At 33.4% G+C, this 9,113-nt stretch overlaps 1 pseudogene; it reads left to right on the top strand.

Annotated features, from left to right (window-relative positions):
- The first annotated feature begins 991 nt into the window (after positions 1-991).
- LOC117115634 lies at positions 992-7,240 on the top strand (annotated as a pseudogene).
- Positions 7,241-9,113: the final 1,873 nt, after the last annotated feature.

Here is a 9,113-nt window from a genome sequence, read left to right as displayed (position 1 = left end):
ATCCAATACGGATAAGTTGATTATTCACTAGGCTGTTAAATAAAGCTACACTCTACCTATATAATAGGGCAACTTAGTGCTATAAACACTCGAATTTAATGAATGAAAGAATTTAAATGCTTTGCGTATATTTTAAGTTATCATTGATTCTAACTAAACTTCTAAATGAAATATAGCTATATTTTTATACACAATTCAAGACGCTTTATGTTTGTCGCGGATTGCTCTCTTAATGTATACACCCATTAAATCACCATTCTACGCCTTTCAAACAAAAAAGAGGAATGAACCATACATCTGAAGAAATAGCGTATGACGGAAGTGGTTTGGTCCAGCGAAACTGTTTGCTTTCCCAACCTTAAGGTATCAATCCCTAGTTGTGTATTTCGCTTGTCTTTAAAAGTATACATTATGGTGGGGTTGCAGCTGCTACTGCGCCAATATGGCAGCAACACTTCAGCATTGTGGGCCCAATGACCAGGGGAAACAAAGCGCTTTGTAGCCTAAAGAAAAGGTGCCATATAAATATCAAACTTCAAATGACAAACAAAACTTAATATGGATGGTCACTGGCTCCATTGAGGTTTTCAGATCTGACAAATCTCGTTTGTAGTGTTGCTGGATGCCGACAACCTCTATTCCCGTGGGAGAAGTGGTCGTTTTATTCGAACATGGAACATATTTAACTGGACAATATAGAATGCGTCCCATGATAGCATGGACAGAACATAATTTGACTAGTTCAAGACAAACATAAAATTCAAAATTCTATAAATAATGTTATCTTGCAAAAATAAAAGTTAGATTACTGGTGAGTAGACGGGTAGGAATAGCAAATCAAAGACAACAAGCAGCATAAAACGGCGTTTGTAATCGGTAGGTCAATACAAAACAGGCATACAGTACACTCATTTCGAACTTTGTAAATCCAAAGAGACCCATTTAGTTCGGTTATCGCTAATATTACGAGATAAGTATTTACGCTATTAACTTACACTGTTATTGTATTAATATAATACTGTACCAGAACAAAACAGCACAAGATGGTTTCTCAAGTTAGTAAGCCGTCAATTTCACAACCGATATTGGAAAAAGATGAAAGAGAGACTGTGAAACTTGTTCGACAACTTGGAATACCTTCTTTTACATGCCTCATAATTGGCACAGTAATAGGTTCTGGTATTTTCATATCTCCAAAGGGAATCCTACAATATACAGGCACAGTGGGCTTATCGATGGTCGTCTGGTTTTTAAGCGGTGTCCTATCTACCTTAGGAGCACTGAGTTACTGTGAACTAGGTACCATGTTTTCAAAAGCTGGTGGTGATTTTATCTACCTTTTGGAGTCATACGGACCGATGATGGCTTTTCTCAGAGTGTATACTTGTATAATGGCTGTCAGGACTGGAACGTATGCGGTTCTAGCAATTACCGCAGCTACTTATCTCCTAACTCCTTTCTACCCAAACTGTACTCTACCTGACCTGTCTGTTAGACTGCTAGCTGTAGTTATTTTGTGTAAGTAGGCCTACATTCTAGACTACTACATATGATTTTTCAAAATACAGTACTTTTTTAAATTCTAATAAGATAATTCAGTATGATACTGCATGTAGATATCTAAGTAAAATTTAGTTTATTCATCCGAAATAAGCCTAATTCTTGATGTACGCCTAATTTTATAACTTTACTGCTTCTGACTCTACACTGATACTCAGTAAACTATACTTCCGTTATTCTTGTTGAGGTATATTCACATCACAAGTGCACCCGAACAGTGATCCAACTGGTACCTAATTAACCACTCAGCGTGTTCTTCAACTTAGGTGTATTATTTGTTGTGACTAGTGTAAGTGTACCGCTCTCATCTCGTCTGAACATGTTCTTTACGTTTGTGAAGATTGGTGGTTTGATACTAATCAGTATAGCAGGAATAGTTTTACTTATTGAAGGTTTGTTCAACAGCATTATATTCTACACATATTTTGCCTAGAATCAACCACCAAACGGCAACGATAAAAATTCCTAAATTATGAACTTGATTGTAAACTTTATTGAGTTCATTAATACTAAATTGATTTTCATTGATACGATATAAATTAATTCTAAACATTAATTTTAGTTTTGAAAAAGGAATAGCTTGATACACATATTTAGAGATGTTGAAAATTCACATAATAAATTCTAGTCATTTCAATTTTAACCATCATCTTGAAAAAATATATATAAATAAACCAAATAGACTACATCTAAATCAATATAATAAAATATGTTATTACCATACCGGTACACATACTATAGATGACCGAATTATTGATAGATACTAAAAATGTAATTTTAATAAATTGCGTAATATATTTTCTTATTAGGAAACACCGAAAATTTTGAAGATGCTTTCGAAGGTACAGAGTTTAAGTGGATTGAGCTTCCGTTGGCATTCTACGCAGGACTGTTTGCCTGCTCCGGCTGGTGGGTGAAGTTTGGTTCACACTTAAGCTGCATTCACATCGGATCCGAACCGAAATTCGGACAGCGTTTCCGGGGCGCCAGCGTCCGTATTCTTATACACTGATCCGATTTTCTGATCGGTTCGGTAAGCTTTCCGAACTGAAAATTCAGACTCGGTGTGAATGCATCTTTAAGCAGTATAGTCGCGTTATGCAAGTAAGGCACTACTCCCGTGTGCGTTGCTTCGTTTGCGTAAAGGGAAACTAATTTAACTAAGTAACATATACTTTGAATTTTTCCAATAAAAAAACACATAATTACCAAACCAATTAATCATAATTCCGTGTTCATTTGAAAACAAAAATGTGTATGTTTCATTAGAAAATCATCTGTGGTTTCATTAGAATGTCTTGAATATTTACGTTAAGTAAATTGTAAAAGTGTCATTACAGGCAAACTACTGCATCTTTAACGGAAGAATTAATCAAACCAGCAAGGTGAGGCAATTTCCAATTTCAATCTTTACTTTTGTTCTATATTGCCTATATAGGCCTACAACTCTGTTAGCTAAATGGCCAGCAACTGATACAAGATACTTTATTGTCCAATTTGTTTTACACTGTCATGATAAATGGTGAATATATAAATAGATAAGTGTTACAAAAATACTTAAAATTAATACATAATACACAGATTGCACATAATAACACTTTACTTATTACGATTTACTATAGGCCTAAATTGAGCTAGGGATGTATTGTCTAAAACGAGATATTTTTGTCCGGGAGACACAGAGTGTAGTAAATCAACCCCTAAGCTTAAAATTAAGTTCCTAACTTACCTATAGATGTCTGATATTCTGAAAAGGCGTGTTTGCTAACCAGATTCTTGATATGCTCCAGAGCAACAGTTTACTCGTCTCCAGTTACTTACAATATTTATCAACCATGACCGTCATCTATGTTTACGTAAAGCCCTGTCAAGACTATCAAATAATGGCCTAAATATGATAATGATGACATCACATCGTCACCATATATAGACACATTGTGACTATATATGGGCATACAACAGTTTTCGTGAAATTTGATAGTCTGGACAGAACTTAACTTAATTTAATTTTATAGAACTCTTCCTGTGTCAACATTCATTGCGATGGCAATCATTACGAGTGTCTGCGTCATGGCCAATGTTGCCTACTTCACGGTGCTTACCCCAGCTGAAATACTTGCCTCGGATGCTGTTGCACTGGTACGCATCCTAATTTTTTTAGGCCTGGATTAGAATACGCTCATGTTTATGTCATGCAAATGTAAAATATTATACACCAGGTAAACTCAATACGTTAGACCAGGAAGTCAAATTGTTTCATGCAAATCCAACGCAATACTGTATTGGAAATAGCGCTATGGTTTTTTAAATAATTATACAAAATCAAAAGCTAAATATCTTCAAAATGTTTGTACAAAAATAAAAGCATAAACAAAAAATAATAAATGTCCAGATATTATATTACTACCACTGCCATTACAGATTTAAAATAGTTGATTAAGCCTCATTTTATTATCTTTAATTTTCATATTATAGACATTCGGCGCAAAGGTGTTTGGAAGTTGGTCATGGATTTTGTTAGTTGTTGTTTCGTTTTCCTGTATAGGGGCAGTTATTGGTGGTGTATTTTCTACAGCAAGGTACTTGTTTTGTTCATAGCCATTCATATATGCTAAAACTTCATTTCGTAGAATTGTCAAAAGATACAAAGCAGGCAATATATCTGTGTAATCAACTTATATGTGATACACATATTACCGTACGTCCTTGATTTAATGATCCTAAAAATTAACTCACATAGACCCAAGTAAATATTATCATCTAAACAATAGCGTCCCATTATTAAAATATTATTTTCTATAAAATTCATATAGGCCTAGGGCCTCTGTATAGCAACCGTTAACGTTTACGTGGAAAGGTAAAAATATGTTCATGATGAGATGCGACAGTATTCCATCTTTGTATCTATTGAAACAGGATGAGTTTTGGAGCGGCGCGAGAGGGCCAGTTACCCATATTATTTTCAATGATTCACATTGAATACAAGACGCCGATGCCAGCAACATTAATCATGGTAAGATTAAAATATAATATAAAATCACATGATTCATTTTTTAACTAATATAATTTATAAAAATCAGTGAATGGTTGACTCCATACAGTTATCAAATAAAAACCCGTTAAGCTCTCTCTACACTATCAAATTTTATGTGACAAAAATGTGATGTGCCCATATATGGGAACGATGACGTCATATAACATATTATCAAATTGTATCAACAAAGTTAAAAGTCTTCAACTCTATGTTCCATCACATTTTATGTGACGGTTTTTTGATGTAATTTGACAGTGTAGACAAAGCTTTAGTTCCAATTAGGTCTCTAATCTTTACCGGTATTCTTTATAGGATATAACAAATAAAAATAAGAGACATTTCTGACTCATATGATTTATTCCCCCATATTTTCACTCATTCGTAGAAACATGCTACACCGCAAATCACTAATAAAAATATAGTAAAAACCTACCCGCCTCGTTGACTAGCATCGACGGCTATAAAATAGAAATCCAACCAAAACGTGTATGTAGGCCCTATATGCAGTACGCTAATACCCGTAGTCTTAATAAAAATTTAAAAAAAAAATCAGTTGGATATATTGAACCATTAAAACCGCTATTGGATTTAAAACTGATTTTTAACTATTTTATTTTCCTCAGCTACCAATAACTGTTATCTTGCTGGTCGGTGATAGTGTCTACAGCCTAATAAACTACTTTTTTTACCCGATGGTTGTTCATATCACTAACAGTCACCACAATTCCTTACTTTAGATGGAAGCATCCCGAATGGGAACGACCTTTCAAAGTTAGTAAATCTGATAAAATAGTACATAAGCAAACATTATCTGAATTTTAAAATCCAGGAAAAATGAAATACATACAATAAAACTGATTTAAGGTTAAAACAATTTTATTGTATGCTACCATCGGATACAATAATAACATGTTTTAAAACACACCTAGCTAAGTTATTTAAAATCAGCAGCCTGCCACATGTTCAATATGAGAGTGAAATCTTATTAATAAGTCCATGCTTCAACTAAACAACACGGTTATTTATTTCCATCAAAACCAAATGTCCACTCAACAGTTAAAATGTTCCGGTACAATGCATTTGAATAAAGGTCTGAACTAATCTAAATGGACCCACAATGTAACTGAAAGCTACTAAAGGCAGTACAGTAAATGTCTGGTTTTCTTCTTAGTTTCCAATGAATGTACAGTATTATGTTATAACATTACTACGGTTATTCTTTCAAATTGAGTAGTCAAATATTACACACCGATTTCCACACGCCAAATGTTCTTATGGAGTAAATGTGTTTGCTTTCAGGTGAATCTTCTCATTCCAATAATATTTGTTGCCTGTACATTAGTAATGGTATCAGTTTCTTTGTACTCATCACCTAAAGACTGCGGTATCGGACTATTAATAACTCTTTCTGGAATTCCTCTCTATTATTTTGGTGTGCGATGGACTAACAAACCATTGTGGTTCGAGGACGCTATGGGCAAGTACAATTCTATAACACTCTAATACATAAATTTCTCTATGAATTCTATAAAGATTGGAGACTGGGAAACTCACACCAAGAGGACAGAGATGATTTTCATTAAGTCTACAACTTTCCCACCTCGAGTAGACAGTAGCGACACTATATTTTTTTTAATTTTTTTTATTTATTTTTTTTTTTATTATTACATGTATTTTTATTTGTTTATTTTTTTTTTCTTATTTAAAAAATGTTTCACAAATAATTGCATGTTATTTAATTTTTAATGACGCTGTTAGGAGAGCCACTTGATAGTTTTTGAACTTTTTTGGCAATCCTTGGAAGGCAGCATATTCACGTTTTTGTTATATTTTTCCTGAAATTAAATTTGAATTGAATTTGAATTTTACATACACTTATTAAAGGCTGCTTACTTTCTTTTATCTGGGGCATTAATTGGACATAATACTTTATACTGTACAGGTAGCCATACTTTTCCCAACACACCAAATTTCCACGTCTGTTACCGTGTAGTTTTCGCTGCACAACGGTAATTTGGCATTTGAGTACGCAGCAATATGTGGACGAAAGCTAGAATTGTTTGTCTTCAAGTTCTGAGATTTGTAATTTCTTGTTCTATAGCAGAATAACGCGGAATTAACTTTTAATTAAGTGTGTATATATTCGATTTCATAATGAGGTTTGCTTCTTGACTGCATTATACATATTTTCATTAGAATGATATAAAGTAATGTGTAATAAAATTGGAATTTATTTTTTCCAGATAACTTCAATTTCTTCTGGCAAAAGTATCTACTAGTTGTTCCAGGAGAAGAAAAAGATGACTAAAATACGCAATTTTCATTATTTGAAGCTGGAAACTGGTTAATAAATTATACATTTGTGTCTACTGGTCTAAGAATTAAATATGTGGACCCGCCCACTCTTGACCTCTACCCTCAATACATTGTACACAATAAAATAACACAAAACCTGATATAGTGTGATTCTGTTGTGATTTATTACGACACAAGGCAAAGGGAGCGTCGCACACGATCGGTCCCTTAAAGCCCCATTCCCGACAAAATTTCAGTTGTTAAGAAAAAATCTAATTTTTGTATAATGTTATAAAGATTTATAAATATAATACGGAATTGACATAGACATTCCTAAGAATGAAAAAAATGTGAAATAAGACTGAAATTTGATATTTTTGTGTTCCACACAAAAAATAAATGCGGATGAATTTTTTGATTTTGCGATAGGTCGTGAGAAGAAATATCGTAGGCGCCGAAAAACATTCGCCTATCCAACGCTGGTTACCTCGATTTAGGTTCTGTTATCACACATAAAAACGGCCGACATGATATTTTCCATTGCTAGTAATGACACTTGTGAAATATAATATTTCAAATGAATTATTTCAAATTTGTTAAAAAACTGATTCTGACTGAGATTTTGACACTTAAACATATCTCAGCCTTAATCGAACGACTGCATTGTGCGAGATTCGAAGTACAAAAACTAATCTCATTAGAGAGGGCGCACTTTATTGACTGTATTAAGTATACATAAAAGCGAGAGTATTCCAGTGGATGCGATCTACAACCTTTGCCTGGTAACGATGACTTCGTCGAGAAAATGGTAATATTCTATGAGAAATAGTCTGTATTTCTCATTTTTTTTATTCTTTTGCATAAAACTAATATTTATAATAATTGGAGTAATGCAAATGCATATTTTCTATTATTAAAAAAAAAAAAATCAGTTTTTAGTGAAATTTTTGCTGGGAATGGGGCTTTAAATTAATTTCCATAGTAAAAATTCTTTAAAAAGTGGCCAACAAACCAAGCAGCAGGGTGCCGTAGCGCCCTAGTCTATTGGAGGAGGAAGGGATGACAGGCGGGAAAAAGAATTCCCAAGGAGTTATCGGTGCACAGAGCAAGGTAATTTCAATCCGCAACAAGAAAAGGGGCAATGTTGTATATCCACACAAGGAAATGCAATAGATTGAAATTACTACGCGGACCTAGCGGCACCCATTGGGGTGTACCTACGCCCATTGACACAAGGAGTTTTTACGCTGATCTCGGAAAATTTATTTGTGTCTACTGGTCTAAGAATTATATATGTGGACCCGCCCACTCTTGACCACCACCCTCAATACATTGTACACAATAAAGTAACACATAATTAAACATTCAGTTTAATACCTTAAACATTGAATTGCATTGCTCCTTTGAAATTTTCATATCAGTTATTAACTAACATAATTATCATCTTGCACCTGTTATTTGGAAAAATAGTTACTATTTATTTTTTCATTCTATTTTTTCAATATATAGAGTAACAACTTGCTTACTGTATATCAGGAACTTCCTGCTTATACATAAACAAAACCTTTCTGGCGTGCAATCAAACTTTACAACCAACCAGTTACAGGGCTAAGATTTCGGACTTCATCCTCAAACGTTTTGTAAACACACTGTTTACGCTGGTGTTTTGTGGGACCTTGGCAACAATATCCAAGGGGTGGAGTATAAAGGAAACGTCCATATTGAAAATATCAACTCAGCACTTATCTTTAATGTAAATACCAGTTTCCACAAGTTAGCAACACACTTTAAATTGCATGCGAGACTTTCATATGTGAAACCTACATATATACTTATTCTAATGACAATATATTTTAAAAATGAAAAAAATAAAGACACTTTTACATCCAACTGTGTATACGTATATTTCATTACGCTCTATATATTTTCATTACATGATTTTTTTTTCTACATTCTATTCTGTATAAATAGCTATTTTGGAGGGGTAGCATGGCCAATTTATCCACTCCTTCTCAGAATGTAAATTTATTGTTATTTCAATTCTCATATTACAACAGATAAACAAACAAATAAGACAATTATGATAATACCTATAATATTATATTTATTTTGACAAAGATAAAGAGGGAAAATAATATCACAATGATGAAAGTAATGTACAATGAAGTTGGTGAATACAAGAACATTAATGGAATGTATAAAATATTATTAACAATACCACATA

Source organism: Anneissia japonica, unplaced genomic scaffold (genome assembly GCF_011630105.1).
Source record: "Anneissia japonica isolate Jap-2015-1 unplaced genomic scaffold, ASM1163010v1 scaffold16662_len1167910_cov178, whole genome shotgun sequence".
Taxonomy (NCBI): Eukaryota; Metazoa; Echinodermata; class Crinoidea; order Comatulida; family Comatulidae; genus Anneissia; species Anneissia japonica.
The sequence above is the reverse complement of the archived record's forward strand: the minus strand, read 5'-3'. Positions and strand labels throughout refer to the sequence as shown.